Source organism: Lampetra planeri, unplaced genomic scaffold (assembly GCF_965212315.1).
Source record: "Lampetra planeri unplaced genomic scaffold, kcLamPlan1.2.h2 scaffold_896, whole genome shotgun sequence".
NCBI classification, from domain to species: Eukaryota; Metazoa; Chordata; class Hyperoartia; order Petromyzontiformes; family Petromyzontidae; genus Lampetra; species Lampetra planeri.
In genome coordinates, this window is record NW_027615718.1 from 17,426 (window position 1) to 36,587 (window position 19,162).

Genomic DNA, 19,162 nt, shown 5'->3' on the forward strand with positions numbered 1-19,162 from the left:
TATTGATGCAACCAATGATAATTTTTCAATATCTTTTCTGCACCTCATCAGGTACATGGACGTCGATAACAGCCATTTACAATAAATCAGAGTGTCACAGCGGAAGCGTGATGGGTCAATTACCCACAGGTCGATGGATCGAAGCCAGTCTATGCGATCTGGCTTCCTGTATTGATTAGGTCGGTTTTAATTTATCGCAGATTTAAAGGTGAAGTTTGTTCTTATTTTGCTAAATTTTTTCAAAAAGTGCTATGGCCTATGTCGAGATATCATCCAAGACAGCCCAGCAGGGAATTAGCTCAAGTGGTAGAGCGCTCGCTTAGCATGCGAGAGGTAGTGGGATCGATGCCCACATTCTCCAATGCACATATGAACAAGTTCCACTTTTTTTGTTAGCGTGTATAAATTGAGTAAACATATGAACGTGTCGAATGTTTTAAACGTTATCAATATATTCACAAGGTCAATTAAATTATTACAAATTAATTTCTTAACCCTTTATTGATGCAACCAATGATAAATTTTCAATATCTTTTCTGCACCTCATCAGGTACATGGACGTCGATAACAGCCATTTACAAGAAAGCAGAGTGTCACAGCGGAAGCGTGATGGGTCCATTACCCACAGGTCGATGGATCGAAGCCAGTCTATGCGATCTGGCTTCCTGTATCGCTTAGGTCGGTTTTAATTTATCGCAGATTTAAAGGTGAAGTTTGTTCTTATTTTGCTAAATATTTTTCTAAAAGTGCTATGGCCTATGTCGAGATAAACATCCAAGACAGCCCAGCGGGGAATTAGCTCAAGTGGTAGAGCGCTCGCTTAGCATGCGAGAGGTAGTGGGATTGATGCCCACATTCTCCAAAACAAATATGGACAAGTTCAATTTTTTGTTTGTTAGCGTGTATAGATTGAGTAAACATATGAACATGTCGAATGTTTAAAACGTTATCAATATATTCACAAGGTCAATTAAATTATTACAAATTAATTTCTTAACCCGGTATTGATGCAACCAATGATAATTTTTCAATATCTTTTCTGCACCTCATCAGGTACATGAACGTCGATAACAGCCATTTTCAAGAAAGCAGAGTGTCACAGCGGAAGCGTGATGAGTCCATTACCGACAGGTCGATGGATCGAAGCTAGTCTATGTGATCTGGCTTCCTGTATCGCTTAGGTCGGTTTTAATTTATCGCAGATATAAAGGTGAAGTTTGTTCTTATTTTGCTAAGTATTTTTCAAAAAGTGCTATGGCCTGTGTCGAGATATCATCCACGACAGCCCAGCGGGGAATTAGCTCAAGTGGTAGAGCGCTCGCTTAGCATGCGAGAGATAGTGGGATCGATGCCCACATTCTCCAAAGCACATATGGACAAGTTCCATTTTTTGTTTGTTAGCGTGTATAAATTGAGTAAACATTTGAACGTGTCGAATGTTGAAAACGTTATCAATATATTCACAATGTCAATTAAATTATTACAAATGAATTTCTTAACCTGGTATTGATGCAACCAATGATAATTTTTCAATATCTTTTCTGCACCTCATCAGGTACATGGACGTCGATAACAGCCATTTACAAGAAATCAGAGTGTCACAGCGGAAGCGTGATGGGTCAATTACCCACAGGTCGATGGATCGAAGCCAGTCTATGCGATCTGGCTTCCTGTATCGCTTAGGTCGGTTTTAATTTATCGCAGATTTAAAGGTGAAGTTTGTTCTTATTTTGCTAAATATTTTTCAAAAAGTGCTATGGCCTATGTCGAGATATCATCCACGACAGCCCAGCGGGGAATTAGCTCAAGTGGAAGAGCGCTCGCTGAGCATGCGAGAGATAGTGGGATCGATGCCCACGTTCTCCAAAGCACATATGAACAAGTTCAATTTTTGGTTTGTTAGCGTGCATAAATTGATTAAACATTTGAACGTGTCGAATGATTAAAACGTTATCAATATAATCACAATGTCAATTAAATTATTACTAATTAATTTCTTAACCCGGTATTGATGCAACCAATGATAATTTTTCAATATCTTTTCTGCACCTCATCAGGTACATGGACGTCGATAACAGCCATTTTCAAGAAAGCAGAGTGTCACAGCGGAAGCGTGATGAGTCCATTACCGACAGGTCGATGGATCGAAGCCAGTCTATGCGATCTGGCTTCCTGTATCGCTTAGGTCGGTTTTAATTTATCGCAGATATAAAGGTGAAGTTTGTTCTTATTTTGCTAAGTATTTTTCAAAAAGTGCTATGGCCTATGTCGAGATATCATCCACGACAGCCCAGCGGGGAATTAGCTCAAGTGGTAGAGCGCTCGCTTAGCATGCGAGAGATAGTGGGATCGATGCCCACATTCTCCAAAGCACATATGGACAAGTTCCATTTTTTGTTTGTTAGCGTGTATAAATTGAGTAAACATTTGAACGTGTCGAATGTTGAAAACGTTATCAATATATTCACAATGTCAATTAAATTATTACAAATGAATTTCTTAACCTGGTATTGATGCAACCAATGATAATTTTTCAATATCTTTTCTGCACCTCATCAGGTACATGGACGTCGATAACAGCCATTTACAATAAATCAGAGTGTCACAGCGGAAGCGTGATGGGTCAATTACCCACAGGTCGATGGATCGAAGCCAGTCTATGCGATCTGGCTTCCTGTATTGATTAGGTCGGTTTTAATTTATCGCAGATTTAAAGGTGAAGTTTGTTCTTATTTTGCTAAATTTTTTCAAAAAGTGCTATGGCCTATGTCGAGATATCATCCAAGACAGCCCAGCAGGGAATTAGCTCAAGTGGTAGAGCGCTCGCTTAGCATGCGAGAGGTAGTGGGATCGATGCCCACATTCTCCAATGCACATATGAACAAGTTCCACTTTTTTTGTTAGCGTGTATAAATTGAGTAAACATATGAACGTGTCGAATGTTTTAAACGTTATCAATATATTCACAAGGTCAATTAAATTATTACAAATTAATTTCTTAACCCTTTATTGATGCAACCAATGATAAATTTTCAATATCTTTTCTGCACCTCATCAGGTACATGGACGTCGATAACAGCCATTTACAAGAAAGCAGAGTGTCACAGCGGAAGCGTGATGGGTCCATTACCCACAGGTCGATGGATCGAAGCCAGTCTATGCGATCTGGCTTCCTGTATCGCTTAGGTCGGTTTTAATTTATCGCAGATTTAAAGGTGAAGTTTGTTCTTATTTTGCTAAATATTTTTCTAAAAGTGCTATGGCCTATGTCGAGATAAACATCCAAGACAGCCCAGCGGGGAATTAGCTCAAGTGGTAGAGCGCTCGCTTAGCATGCGAGAGGTAGTGGGATTGATGCCCACATTCTCCAAAACAAATATGGACAAGTTCAATTTTTTGTTTGTTAGCGTGTATAGATTGAGTAAACATATGAACATGTCGAATGTTTAAAACGTTATCAATATATTCACAAGGTCAATTAAATTATTACAAATTAATTTCTTAACCCGGTATTGATGCAACCAATGATAATTTTTCAATATCTTTTCTGCACCTCATCAGGTACATGAACGTCGATAACAGCCATTTTCAAGAAAGCAGAGTGTCACAGCGGAAGCGTGATGAGTCCATTACCGACAGGTCGATGGATCGAAGCTAGTCTATGTGATCTGGCTTCCTGTATCGCTTAGGTCGGTTTTAATTTATCGCAGATATAAAGGTGAAGTTTGTTCTTATTTTGCTAAGTATTTTTCAAAAAGTGCTATGGCCTGTGTCGAGATATCATCCACGACAGCCCAGCGGGGAATTAGCTCAAGTGGTAGAGCGCTCGCTTAGCATGCGAGAGATAGTGGGATCGATGCCCACATTCTCCAAAGCACATATGGACAAGTTCCATTTTTTGTTTGTTAGCGTGTATAAATTGAGTAAACATTTGAACGTGTCGAATGTTGAAAACGTTATCAATATATTCACAATGTCAATTAAATTATTACAAATGAATTTCTTAACCTGGTATTGATGCAACCAATGATAATTTTTCAATATCTTTTCTGCACCTCATCAGGTACATGGACGTCGATAACAGCCATTTACAAGAAATCAGAGTGTCACAGCGGAAGCGTGATGGGTCAATTACCCACAGGTCGATGGATCGAAGCCAGTCTATGCGATCTGGCTTCCTGTATTGATTAGGTCGGTTTTAATTTATCGCAGATTTAAAGGTGAAGTTTGTTCTTATTTTGCTAAATTTTTTCAAAAAGTGCTATGGCCTATGTCGAGATATCATCCAAGACAGCCCAGCAGGGAATTAGCTCAAGTGGTAGAGCGCTCGCTTAGCATGCGAGAGGTAGTGGGATCGATGCCCACATTCTCCAATGCACATATGAACAAGTTCCATTTTTTTTGTTAGCGTTGTTGTGTATATGCCCCCCTTTTTAATATTTAAAATTAAATATTTTTTTAAGAATTATTCTGCCAACATAGATAATATCATTTTTTTTAATAGACGCGGCAACGTGGGAACGAACACGCCCCGAATTTCACACAGGAGGAACAAGGGAGGGGGGAATGGCAGGCAGAGGGTCGAAATGACACCCTCTCGTAAAAAAAACCTTGCAGGGCCGGGCACCGCGGAGGAAGAGATGGTTATGTTTTTAACAAAGAAACAGCATTGACGGCAAAAAGCACACACGGGTCTTTGAACCATGTTAGATGCACAAGTAAACTTAGCCATGAAGATTAAGCAAACAGTATCCATCCTCACTCCAATTGGAAAGCAGACTACAGTCTGCATCAAAATCGCGACTCATCATTGTTAATTAAATACTGACATTATTTACCTTTAAATAATTTCTACACGGCCGGGCCGAAGCATCGAAGAACAATTATGGCATCTATTTCGCTCCAAAACAAAATTCCTAGCCGGGATAGCAGATTAAATAATCACAAGAAGTCAAATAATAAGTACGGAATTAAAGTGAATATCCTAGGAGCTAACGGCGAATAAGGCTCTCAAAATTAACCAAACACAACGACCCAGGTGAAGCAGCAACACGACCGTCTTTGTCTTTCCGAGAGGATCTCCACACGCAGGCACAAAGCAAGGAAATGAGACCAATAAAACTCCCGGGAAATGGCTCAAAGGAAATTAACACGCTCTGGGAAATAAATAAATAAGCGCATGCGCCGGGTGCTTCCACCGTGGAAACAACCGTCTTTGTCTTCCCACAACACGGACAGCAAAAATTGCACACGCAAGGAATAACATCTCCATGAGAGATCGGGTCACGATGAAACATCGGGAACACGGTTTCGGCATAACTGGGGCATAATGGAATAAGTCGCATTTCAACTTCCAAACCAAAACAACTTAAGCTGTGTGAGACAAAAGATATGATCCCCGAGCGAGGGCGGAGATAATTAAGCTCGCTTAACGCGTAGGTTGTCGCGACAAATATTATTCAGTAACAAAAACATGGATTCGAATATCTCTTTTATATATATAGAACTCGACGCGAATCATCGGTCTGGCTAATGGATATCTTCGTTGGCGCCGTCACGAGCCCCCCCCCTTCCAGAACGACACACAGCTGTGTCTTCAAAGCTAATAAACACACGGACAAACACGCACGCGAAACACACGGACGGACACACACACACACGGATGCAGATGGCCCCACCCACAAGAAGGTTTTATGACAGACTTTGAACAACTCGGGAAACTGAGTGGATATTCTCGATATAAGCCAAAAAAAAATCCATTCAACACAGATCGTCAGGGCCTCTGGCCCCATCACACATCGTCAGGGCCTCTGGCCCCATCACTTTGTCAGGGCCACGGGCCCCACCAAACAGATCCTCACCGAGGCTCCGGCCTCCATCTCTCTCACCGGGGCTCAGGCCCCCCATCTCATCTCGTCGCCAACAACGAAGGAGCTCTTCCGTCATCCAGAATGACGATGTTCGCGGGGTAGCGACGTGCATTGACAAGCTGAGGTCTGCACCACCTAAGAAGAATTACTACACTGAGCCGCCGAGCTGCGAGTGAAACGGACGGAGATTCCAGCTATCACTCTCGAGCCAACAACTTCAACCCAACGTCAATACCAGCAACGAACGAAAGCATCGTTCATCGCCAGAGCGACAACCAACGAGAACCGACTCGTCATCCAGCAGTGGAGAGAAAGAGCGAGCCACCGCGCCGTCAGCTACAAGAGCGCGCCACCGCGCCGTCAGCTACCGAGATCGCGCCACCGCGCCGTCAGCTACAAGAGCGTGCCACCGCGCCGTCAGCTACCGAGATCGCGCCACCGCGCCGTCAGCTACCGAGAGCGCGACACCGCGCCGTCAGCTACAAAGAACGCGCCACCGCGCCGTCAGCTACCGAGGGCCGCCAAGCGCCGCCAAGCGCCGCCGCTCACCTCCCTGCGGAGAAAGTCGCGGCTGCAACCCGCACGGGCGAGAGGAATCTGCGAACCAGGGTCGTATCACCTCCCCCACTCACAACCTCCAGGAAGCACATACACACACACGCACACACCTACTTCCCGCGGGGCATGCAAGAATTTATCCAAGAGACAATCCACCTCTCTCACAATGGGACCAACCCTAGACAATCATCAGAAGACTAATTATAAAGTTTGAACACCAGCTGGCCGTAAGGAATCGTGGCCCTCTGAGTAATTAAGAATCCGTCGGTTATAAGAGGGTGAAGTTTTTTTTTCTTGCTTTTTTTTTGTTTCTCTTATCGCATAAACGACCAATAGATTCGTCGATGCAAACTAAAACCCTCGAAATCCTCATTGCGAATCGACCGTGCACAAAGAGAGAAAATCTTGTCAAACCAGTTTTCTTTGTCTTAGAGTCTCGCCGAAGAATTAATTAAAAAAATATGACTCGCTCTCCCCACACCCGCCCTCACATAGACCTTCGCCTCTGGGATACAATAAGTGCTGTTTATTACCGCAAAATGAAGTGTGTCATGCTTGTTTTCAAACTCGGCCAGTCGCCGATTGTGATCGATACAAAAACGAACTAATGAGATGCCTGGTGGAGAGGTAGAGGTTACGATTGCATAATAATTTTTGGTCATTCAGTTCGTTAAATGCACAATATCGAAAATGCATAAGAGTTTTGAGTTATTCAATTTAGTAAATGCATAAGTGTTTATTCATTCATTTTAGTCAAGGCTTAATCTCGTAATTGCATAAGAATTTTAGTTATCCATATTAGTCGAATGCACAATATCGAAAATGCATAAGAGTTTTGAGTTATTCAATTTAGTAAATGCATAAGTGTTTATTCATTCATTTTAGTCAATGCTTAATCTCGTAATTGCATAAGAATTTTAGTTATCCATATTAGTCGAATGCACAATATCGAAAATGTATAAGAGTTTTGAGTTATTCAATTTAGTAAATGCATAAGTGTTTATTCATTCATTTTAGTCAATGCTTAATCTCATAATTGCATAAGAATTTTAGTTATTCATATTAATCGAATGCATGATATCGCAAATGCATAAGAGTTTGGTTATTCATGAATTATTGACGCATGTTCGACCTGCATGATAGAATGTCACATGCTTGTTAGAATAAAATTGCTTAACACCAACTGTTCGAGTGCTTCTTTCCAAGTCCATGCAAAACCATCTTATTCTTGATAACTGTATCCTGTGATGAGATATGAAAATGGAGACCTAAATATCATAACACACACTAGGATAATCGGTAAACGTTTAATCATTGATCATCGTGTTATCCTGATTGACATAACTCTGGATAAACGAAGCTGAGCCTAATTACCACAACTGCTCACATTAACATCATCGCAAGCATCCGCATAAATTACTACGATTATCTCCGCGATTATCATAATTTATGCATACAATTACTCACACCATCATAATTTATGCATATCATTACACGCATTATCATAATTTATGCATATTAATACACACATTAACATAATTAATGCGATTTGCGCATTTTTCGGAAAATTATTAAATTTTATTATTTTCATCAAATTTCATAACTCCAACACATACAACATAATGGGTGGCTCGTCCGGGATTTTTCACAGACAGTGTTTTGCATGGATGAAGGAATGAATCACTTCGTGTTAACCAGAATATCGTGACTAAACATTGCATTGTGATTGTAAACGGGCGTAAAACAAAAAAAACGCCCTCTAAGGTTAAAACCCAGAATAGCAGGTTGAAACAGAGACAGTGGAATTAAGATAATATCGTATCAAACCGATTGCACCCTGTGATAAATGGTGATAGAGGTACGCACACTGAATCGGAAAATTACAGAATAGCTCGAGTCAAACTGACCACACTCTGTGAGATAATTGTTTTATATGCACTCTGAAAGGAAAGGTCAAAGTAACTCCTGCCACTTGAGATGATAGGATTAAGAATAATTTTTGAATGGGTTACGGGATACGGGGAGCTCGTATTAAAATGTACCGACCAATCTGTTACAAAGCAGTACAGTCAGAGAGACATATGGGAAGGGAGCTGTATCGATAACACGAACACACCTCGGGGGAAACTAATTGACTGGATAAAATGTAACGAAGGCGAACACGATGCAAAAGCTGCAGAGAAGGCAGGACAGGACTCATTCCTTTTCACACAGGCATACAGACAGGGATTGTGGAATGAAGGAAAATTCGGAAAGGAAACAGGAGAGAAATCGTCTCTAATAAACGAGGAAAAATGTCCTCACACCATCGTAAGGGAGGAGAAATCAGTGCTCGCGACATCAGCGAAACTCACAGACGTTGATCCACAGAATAAATATGGAAGTAACAGTAAATCACACTCGTGGGTACGTGGACAGAGTCCAGGGACTGATCGCAAACAAATTATGGATATCGAACAAAAGGTCCTTGACAAAGGGAAACCCTCACAATTCGAGATAAGGGAGGGAGAGATACATATGCAAACAAAAACATGTCAGACTGACAACTTCACAGATAGAGGGAGGCAAAATGTTAAAGTAAAGTCGACTGGACATGCTCCACTAAGGGCAGAGGCAAAAACTGAAGGGAAATGGCAACACGAGCGACACAGCACCGGGCGCACACAAAAAATACACGCCACTTAAACACAAGCGACACAGCACAGATAAAAGTGACAGATTGCCTGATGATAACTTGTTTTATGATGACGCTGAAGGCGATCAACTTTCGGAATACTTATTCAACAGTAAAACCCTTAAATTGATGGACAAGGCTCTAGTCAGAATTCCCGATTTTGACCCACACAATAAGACTATGGATATCCACACACATATCGCAACAGTGGAAGAGGAGGCAATGATTAGAGGGCTGAGGAGACGGGATGAAAAAGCGAGTTTGTTGAAACGGAGCTTACAGAAAGAATCTATTCCATGGGTAAAGTCACTACCACACAAGGTTAGAAATGATTTTAAACAACTGAGCCTGGCAGTGATTCGGAAGTTTGGAGAATATTCGACACTCACTGAGGGGTTTTATGCTGTAAAATCGATGACCCAGGGCATGGACCAAGATCCACGTGACTACCTCGTACAATTTAAAAGAGCGTATTACGCAGGCGATGTGAATCAATACCACGAAGGAGATAACATGTTCAAAATTATGTTTTTTGAATCCTTGAGCCCAGAGATTACAGAAAGGGTGAGAATGGTTTTGAATCCAGAAACCGCATCCTTACGCCGCATAGAGAGCAAGGCATACATGGCATGGTTATACAGAGCTAAGAATCGTAATTCGGATCCAGAACACAGGGAGAGGGATAAGGAACCCAGCCTCTCAGAGAGGAATAAAAATCACCGAACAGTCCCACAATGCCTAGAAGAGCAAACACACACGTACCTGTGGCAAAATAAACCAGAGAGAGGTTGGCACGAGAATGAGAGCGGCACAAAGCCGAACATTCAGAGGAATCGCAGGAGGGGGAGGTTCAGAACAGAACCATACCAACACCCCATCCCATGACACACACAAGGTCAAAATTACCCACAAAGATGGCGAAGTAACAATCCAAAAAAAAATTGGCACCCAAATGGGAAAAACACTGGGCCAAAATGTACGAGAATCGCAGGAGGGAGAGGTTCAGAGCAGAACCATATCAACACCCCATCCCACGACACACGCAAGGTTCAAATTACGCACAGAGATGGCAAGATAACCACCTAGCGGGAAGGTGTTACACAAACCGCGGAGGTATGGATGCGAACATGCAGAAGAATCGTAGGATGAGAGGTCAAACACAATCGATCCAATTCCGACCAATTCCTCCACCGGCTATACCAGGAGGGAATAGAGGAATAACACAGAATGCGGTCCAAATACATGATAAACAACCCACAGTGAGCGCGAGCGAGCGGCCAAAACGCGCCCCACCCGCCGAGGTATTAAACCCGGAGCTCAATGAGAAATACAGGCAGGCTGCAAGTGACAGGGCGGGCAAAAACGCGGACAGTGCTCCCGTAAATGACGCGCGGATCGAATACAAGGACAGGGTTGCATTGAAGCGTGATCGGACAGTACAAAGAGAGAACACAGAGACACGCCCTGAGGAGCGCAGGCGTGAGCCTTTGAATGAAAAATATCCAAGGGAAACCAAAATGTATGTGGATCGGAGTGCTAAAATGGAGACGAATGTTCATGACATATCGGGAATGGTGTTAAAATCTAACACACTCGTAAAAACAAAGAGGGCAACATTACGAGGGACAGAATTAAATCGACACACAAACTCGGCAAATGTGCATGTAATCGCAAAGAGAGCGAATGCCACGAACCAAGTGTCAAAGTGGGTTGTGTGCGCGAATTCTGATTATGTACAGCACAATTTTTCACCACACACTCCCACGACGCGAGAGAGTGAGAGAGGAAATTACAAAAACGAACCCGAAAACCGTGATCGAATTATCAATGTGATAAGTGGTAAACCAGGCAACATGAGGAAGGTAACGCATGAATGCGTTCGAAACCGCTACCTAGCGTTTCCCAGGATTTAACAAAAACAAAAATGAATATTCGTCGGAATTATGATGTACGAGAACCAATGTAACGCAATATCGATGTTAACGGTTGTTATTTCCTTTGCTAATTCAGATGTAACCAGATTAAGATTGTAATACGTGCACGCGCGTTGTAAGAAATAACCGCCGAGAGTAAGGGCGGCTGATGGGATGCATGACATAAAAAGGGGGCATTACTTTGTTTGAAAATTCGCCAGTGGCCAAATCGACCCCTGATAATTTTCAAAAGGGCGGACTGTTGTGTATATGCCCCCCTTTTTAATATTTAAAATTAATTTTTTTTTAAAAATTATTCTGCCAACATAGATAATATCATTTTTTTTAATAGACGCGGCAACGTGGGAACGAACACGCCCCCACACTCCCACAGAGGCCCCCACACACTAACACAGATGTGCGCACACCTCATTTCAAAGGAAAGAGGGCATGAAAGAAGGGTAATCAAGATCATAAAAACTCCCCGAATTTCACACAGGAGGAACAAGGGAGGGGGGAATGGCAGGCAGAGGGTCGAAATGACACCCTCTCGTAAAAAAAAACCTTGCAGGGCCGGGCACCGCGGAGGAAGAGATGGTTATGTTTTTAACAAAGAAACAGCATTGACGACAAAAAGCACACACGGGTATTTGAACCATGTTAGATGCACAAGTAAACTTAGCCATGAACATTAAGCAAACAGTATCCATCCTCACTCCAATTGGAAAGCAGACTACAGTCTGCACCAAAATGGCGACTCATCATTGTTAATTAAATACTGACATTATTTACCTTTAAATAATTTCTACACGGCCGGGCCGAAGCATCGAAGAACAATTATGGCATCTATTTCGCTCCAAAACAAAATTCCTAGCCGGGATAGCAGATTAAATAATCACAAGAAGTCAAATAATAAGTACGGAATTAAAGTGAATATCCTAGGAGCTAACGGCGAATAAGGCTCTCAAAATTAACCAAACACAACGACCCAGGGGAAGCAGCAACACGACCGTCTTTGTCTTTTCGAGAGGATCTCCACACGCAGGCACAAAGCAAGGAAATGAGACCAATAAAACTCCCGGGCAATGGCTCAAAGGAAATTAACACGCTCTGGGAAATAAATAAATAAGCGCATGCGCCGGGTGCTTCCTCCGTGGAAACAACCGTCTTTGTCTTATCACAACACGGACAGCAAAAATTGCACACGCAAGGAATAACATCTCCATGAGAGATCGGGTCACGATGAAACATCGGGAACACGGTTTCGGCATAACTGGGACATAATGGAATAAGTCGCATTTCAACTTCCAAACCAAAACAACTTAAGCTGTGTGAGACAAAAGATATGATCCCCGAGCGAGGGCGGAGATAATTAAGCTCGCTTAACGCGTAGGTTGTCGCGACAAATATTATTCAGTAACAAAAACATGGATTCGAATATCTCTTTTATATATATAGAACTCGACGCGAATCATCGGTCTGGCTAATGGATATCTTCGTTGGCGCCGTCACGAGCCCCCCCCCCCTTCCAGAACGACACACAGCTGTGTCTTCAAAGCTAATAAACACACGGACAAACACGCACGCGAAACACACGGACGGACACACACACACACGGATGCAGATGGCCCCACCCACAAGAAGGTTTTATGACAGACTTTGAACAACTCGGGAAACTGAGTGGATATTCTCGATATAAGCCAAAAAAAAATCCATTCAACACAGATCGTCAGGGCCTCTGGCCCCATCACACAGATCGTCAGGGCCTCTGGCCCCATCACACATCGTCAGGGCCTCTGGCCCCATCACTTCGTCAGGGCCACGGGCCCCACCAAACAGATCCTCACCGAGGCTCCGGCCTCCATCTCTCTCACCGGGGCTCAGGCCCCCCATCTCATCTCGTCGCCAACAACGAAGGAGCTCTTCCGTCATCCAGAATGACGATGTTCGCGGGGTAGCGACGTGCATTGACAAGCTGAGGTCTGCACCACCTAAGAAGAATTACTACACTGAGCCGCCGAGCTGCGAGTGAAACGGACGGAGATTCCAGCTATCACTCTCGAGCCAACAACTTCAACCCAACGTCAATACCAGCAACGAACGAAAGCATCGTTCATCGCCAGAGCGACAACCAACGAGAACCGACTCGTCATCCAGCAGTGGAGAGAAAGAGCGAGCCACCGCGCCGTCAGCTACAAGAGCGCGCCACCGCGCCGTCAGCTACCGAGATCGCGCCACCGCGCCGTCAGCTACAAGAGCGTGCCACCGCGCCGTCAGCTACCGAGATCGCGCCACCGCGCCGTCAGCTACCGAGAGCGCGACACCGCGCCGTCAGCTACAAAGAACGCGCCACCGCGCCGTCAGCTACCGAGGGCCGCCAAGCGCCGCCAAGCGCCGCCGCTCACCTCCCTGCGGAGAAAGTCGCGGCTGCAACCCGCACGGGCGAGAGGAATCTGCGAACCAGGGTCGTATCACCTCCCCCACTCACAACCTCCAGGAAGCACATACACACACACGCACACACCTACTTCCCGCGGGGCATGCAAGAATTTATCCAAGAGACAATCCACCTCTCTCACAATGGGACCAACCCTAGACAATCATCAGAAGACTAATTATAAAGTTTGAACACCAGCTGGCCGTAAGGAATCGTGGCCCTCTGAGTAATTAAGAATCCGTCGGTTATAAGAGGGTGAAGTTTTTTTTTCTTGCTTTTTTTTGTTTCTCTTATCGCATAAACGACCAATAGATTCGTCGATGCAAACTAAAACCCTCGAAATCCTCATTGCGAATCGACCGTGCACAAAGAGAGAAAATCTTGTCAAACCAGTTTTCTTTGTCTTAGAGTCTCGCCGAAGAATTAATTAAAAAAATCTGACTCGCTCTCCCCACACCCGCCCTCACATAGACCTTCGCCTCTGGGATACGATAAGTGCTGTTTATTACCGCAAAATGAAGTGTGTCATGCTTGTTTTCAAACTCGGCCAGTCGCCGATTGTGATCGATACAAAAACGAACTAATGAGATGCCTGGTGGAGAGGTAGAGGTTACGATTGCATAATAATTTTTGGTCATTCAGTTCGTTAAATGCACAATATCGAAAATGCATAAGAGTTTTGAGTTATTCAATTTAGTAAATGCATAAGTGTTTATTCATTCATTTTAGTCAAGGCTTGATCTCGTAATTGCATAAGAATTTTAGTTATCCATATTAGTCGAATGCACAATATCGAAAATGCATAAGAGTTTTGAGTTATTCAATTTAGTAAATGCATAAGTGTTTATTCATTCATTTTAGTCAATGCTTAATCTCGTAATTGCATAATAATTTTAGTTATCCATATTAGTCGAATGCACAATATAGAAAATGCATAAGAGTTTTGAGTTATTCAATTTAGTAAATGCATAAGTGTTTATTCATTCATTTTAGTCAATGCTTAATCTCGTAATTGCATAAGAATTTTAGTTATCCATATTAGTCGAATGCACAATATCGAAAATGCATAAGAGTTTTGAGTTATTCAATTTAGTAAATGCATAAGTGTTTATTCATTCATTTTAGTCAATGCTTAATCTCGTAATTGCATAAGGATTTTAGTTATTCATATTAATCGAACGCATGATATCGCAAATGCATAGGGGTTTGGTTATTCATGAATTATTGACTCATGTTCGACCTGCATGATAGAATGTCACATGCTTGTTAGAATAAAATTGCTTAACACCAACTGTTCGAGTGCTTCTTTCCAAGTCCATGCAAAACCATCTTATTCTTGATAACTGTTTCCTGTGATGAGATATGAAAATGGAGACCTAAATATCATAACACACACTAGGATAATCGGTAAACGTTTAATCATTGATCATCGTGTTATCCTGATTGACATAACTCTGGATAAACGAAGCTGAGCCTAATTACCACAACTACTCACATTAACATCATCGCAAGCATCCGCATAAATTACTACGATTATCTCCGCGATTATCATAATTTATGCATACAATTACTCAACCATCATAATTTATGCATATCATTACACGCATTATCATAATTTATGCATGTTAATACACACATTAACATAATTAATGCGATTTGCGCATTTTTCGGAAAATTATTAATTTTTATTATTTTCATCAAAATTTCTTAACTCCAAGACATACAACAGCGTGTATACATTGAGTAAACATATGAACGTGTCGAATGTTTAAAACGTTATCAATATATTCACAAGGTCAATTAAATTATTACAAATTAATTTCTTAACCCGGTATTGATGCAACCAATGATAATGTTTCAATATCTTTTCTGCACCTCATCAGGTACATGGACGTCGATAACAGCCATTTACAAGAAAGCAGAGTGTCACAGCGGAAGCATGATGGGTCCATTACCTACAGGTCGATGGATCGAAGCCAGTCTATGCGATCTGGCTTCCTGTATCGCTTAGGTCGGTTTTCATTTATCGCAGATTTAAAGGTGAAGTTTGTTCTTATTTTGCTAAATATTTTTCAAAAAGTGCTATGGCCTATGTCGAGATATCATCCACGACAGCCCAGCGGGGAATTAGCTCAAGTGGTAGAGCGCTCGCTGAGCATGCGAGAGATAGTGGGATCAATGCCCACGTTCTCCAAAGCACATATGAACAAGTTCCATTTTTTGTTTGTTAGCGTGTATAAATTGAGTAAACATTTGAACGTGTCGAATGATTAAAACGTTATCAATATATTCACAATGTCAATTAAATTATTACAAATTAATTTCTTAACCCGGTATTGATGCAACCAATGATAATTTTTCAATATCTTTTCTGCACCTCATCAGGTACATGGACGTCGATAACAGCCATTTTCAAGAAAGCAGAGTGTCACAGCGGACGCGTGATGAGTCCATTACCGACAGGTCGATGGATCGAAGCCAGTCTATACGATCTGGCTTCCTGTATCGCTTAGGTCGGTTTTAATTTATCGCAGATATAAAGGTGAAGTTTGTTCCTATTTTGCTAAATATTTTTCAAAAAGTGCTATGGCCTATGTCGAGATAAACATCCAAGACAGCCCTGCGGGGAATTAGCTCAAGTGGTAGAGTGCTCGCTTAGCATGCGAGAGGTAGTGGGATCGATGCCCACATTCTCCAAAGCACATATGGACAAGTTCCATTTTTTGTTTGTTAGCGTGTATAAATTGAGTAAACATTTGAACGTGTCGAATGTTGAAAACGTTATCAATATATTCACAATGTCAATTAAATTATTACAAATGAATTTCTTAACCTGGTATTGATGCAACCAATGATAATTTTTCAATATCTTTTCTGCACCTCATCAAGTACATGGACGTCGATAACAGCCATTTACAAGAAATCAGAGTGTCACAGCGGAAGCGTGATGGGTCAATTACCCACAGGTCGATGGATCGAAGCCAGTCTATGCGATCTGGCTTCCTGTATTGATTAGGTCGGTTTTAATTCATCGCAGATTTAAAGGTGAAGTTTGTTCTTATTTTGCTAAATTTTTTCAAAAAGTGCTATGGCCTATGTCGAGATATCATCCAAGACAGCCCAGCAGGGAATTAGCTCAAGTGGTAGAGCGCTCGCTTAGCATGTGAGAGGTAGTGGGGTCGATGCCCACATTCTCCAAAACACGTATTGACAAGATCCATTTTTTGTTTGTGTGTATAAATTGAGTAAACATATGAACGTGTCGAATGTTTTAAACGTTATCAATATATTCACAAGGTCAATTAAATTATTACAAATGAATTTCTTAACCCGGTATTGATGCAACCAATGATAATTTTTCAATATCTTTTCTGCAACTCATCAGGTACATGGACGTCGATAACAGCCATTTTCAAGAAAGCAGAGTGTCACAGCGGAAGCGTGATGAGTCCATTACCCACAGATCGATGGATCGAAGCCAGTCTATGCGATCTGGCTTCCTGTATCGCTTAGGTCGGTTTTCATTTATCGCAGATATCAAGGTGAAGTTTGTTCTTATTTTGCTAAATATTTTTCAAACAGTGCTATGGCCTATGTCGAGATATCATCCATGACAGCCCAGCGGGGAATTAGCTCAAGTGGTAGAGCGCTCGCTTAGCATGCGAGAGATAGTGGGATCGATGCCCACATTCTCCAAAGCACATATGGACAAGTTCCATTTTTTGTTTGTTAGCGTATATAAATTGAGTAAACATTTGAACGTGTCGAATGATTAAAACGTTATCAATATATTCACAATGTCAATTAAATTATTACAAATGAATTTCTTAACCCGGTATTGATGCAACCAATGATAATTTTTCAATATATTTTCTGCACCTTATCAGGTACATGGACGTCGATAACAGCAAGTTACAAGAAAGCAGAGTGGCACAGCGGAAGCGTGATGGGTCCATTACCCACAGGTCGATGGATCGAAGCCAGTCCATGCGATCTGGCTTCCTGTATCCTTTAGGTCGGTTTTAATTTATCGCAGATTTAAAGGTGAAGTTTGTTCTTATTTTGCTAAATATTTTTCAAAAAGTGCTATGGCCTATGTCGAGATAAACATCCAAGACAGCCCAGCGGGGAATTAGCTCAAGTGGTAGAGCGCTCACTTAGCATGCGAGAGATAGTGGTATCAATGCCCACTTTCTCCAAAACACGTATGGAAAAGATCCATTTTTGTTTGTTAGCGTGTATAAATTGAGTAAACATATAAACGTGTCGAATGTTTAAAACGTTATCAATATATTCACAAGGTCAATTAAATTATTACAAATGAATTTCTTAACCCGGTATTGATGCAACCAATGATTATTTTTCAATATCTTTTCTGCACCTCATCAGGTACATGGACGTCGATAACAGCCATTTACAAGAAAGCAGAGTGTCACAGCGGAAGCGTGATGGGTCCATTACCCACAATTCGATGGATCGAAGCCAGTCTATGCAATCTGGCTTCCTGTATCGCTTAGGTCGGTTTTAATTTATCGCAGATTTAAAGGTGAAGTTTGTTCTTTTTTTGCTAAGTATTTTTCAAAAAGTGCTATGGCGTATGTCGAGATATCATCCACGATAGCCCAGCGGGGAATTAGCTCAAGTGGTAGAGCGCTCGCTTAGCATGCGAGAGAATGTGGGATCGATGCCCACATTCTCCAATGCACATATGGACAAGTTCCATTTTTTGTTTGTTAGCATGTATAAATTGAGTAAACATTTGAACGTGTCGAATGTTTAAAACGTTATCAATATATTCACAAGGTCAATTAAATTATTACAAATTAATTTCTTAACCCGGTATTGATGCAACCAATGATAATGTTTCAATATCTTTTCTGCACCTCATCAGGTACATGGACGTCGATAACAGCCATTTACAAGAAAGCAGAGTGTCACAGCGGAAGCATGATGGGTCCATTACCTACAGGTCGATGGATCGAAGCCAGTCTATGCGATCTGGCTTCCTGTATCGCTTAGGTCGGTTTTAATTTATCGCAGATTTAAAGGTGAAGTTTGTTCTTATTTTGCTAAATATTTTTCAAAAAGTGCTATGGCCTATGTCGAGATATCATCCACGACAGCCCAGCGGGGAATTAGCTCAAGTGGTAGAGCGCTCGCTGAGCATGCGAGAGATAGTGGGATCAATGCCCACGTTCTCCAAAGCACATATGAACAAGTTCCATTTTTTGTTTGTTAGCGTGTATAAATTGAGTAAACATTTGAACGTGTCGAATGATTAAAACGTTATCAATATATTCACAATGTCAATTAAATTATTACAAATTAATTTCTTAACCCGGTATTGATGCAACCAATGATAATTTTTCAATATCTTTTCTGCACCTCATCAGGTACATGGACGTCGATAACAGCCATTTTCAAGAAAGCAGAGTGTCACAGCGGACGCGTGATGAGTCCATTACCGACAGGTCGATGGATCGAAGCCAGTCTATACGATCTGGCTTCCTGTATCGCTTAGGTCGGTTTTAATTTATCGCAGATATAAAGGTGAAGTTTGTTCCTATTTTGCTAAATATTTTTCAAAAAGTTCTATGGCCTATGTCGAGATAAACATCCAAGACAGCCCTGCGGGGAATTAGCTCAAGTGGTAGAGTGCTCGCTTAGCATGCGAGAGGTAGTGGGATCGATGCCCACATTCTCCAAAGCA

The 19,162-nt window shown here is 41.9% G+C and overlaps 7 non-coding genes across 7 annotated transcripts; all 7 read left to right on the forward strand.

The window, feature by feature from the left end:
* The first annotated feature begins 1,291 nt into the window (after window positions 1-1,291).
* TRNAA-AGC (transfer RNA alanine (anticodon AGC)) lies at window positions 1,292-1,364 on the forward strand. Its single transcript has one exon. It is a non-coding gene; the product is annotated as a tRNA-Ala (tRNA).
* A 931-nt stretch (window positions 1,365-2,295) lies between these two features.
* TRNAA-AGC (transfer RNA alanine (anticodon AGC)) lies at window positions 2,296-2,368 on the forward strand. Its single transcript has one exon. It is a non-coding gene; the product is annotated as a tRNA-Ala (tRNA).
* Window positions 2,369-3,799: 1,431 nt separating this feature from the next.
* Window positions 3,800-3,872, forward strand: TRNAA-AGC (transfer RNA alanine (anticodon AGC)). Its single transcript has one exon. It is a non-coding gene; the product is annotated as a tRNA-Ala (tRNA).
* A 12,204-nt stretch (window positions 3,873-16,076) lies between these two features.
* Window positions 16,077-16,149, forward strand: TRNAA-AGC (transfer RNA alanine (anticodon AGC)). The gene has a single exon. It is a non-coding gene; the product is annotated as a tRNA-Ala (tRNA).
* Window positions 16,150-17,075: 926 nt separating this feature from the next.
* TRNAA-AGC (transfer RNA alanine (anticodon AGC)) lies at window positions 17,076-17,148 on the forward strand. The gene has a single exon. It is a non-coding gene; the product is annotated as a tRNA-Ala (tRNA).
* Window positions 17,149-18,079: 931 nt separating this feature from the next.
* On the forward strand, window positions 18,080-18,152 carry TRNAA-AGC (transfer RNA alanine (anticodon AGC)). Its single transcript has one exon. It is a non-coding gene; the product is annotated as a tRNA-Ala (tRNA).
* A 932-nt stretch (window positions 18,153-19,084) lies between these two features.
* Window positions 19,085-19,157, forward strand: TRNAA-AGC (transfer RNA alanine (anticodon AGC)). Its single transcript has one exon. It is a non-coding gene; the product is annotated as a tRNA-Ala (tRNA).
* The last annotated feature ends 5 nt before the right edge of the window (window positions 19,158-19,162 follow it).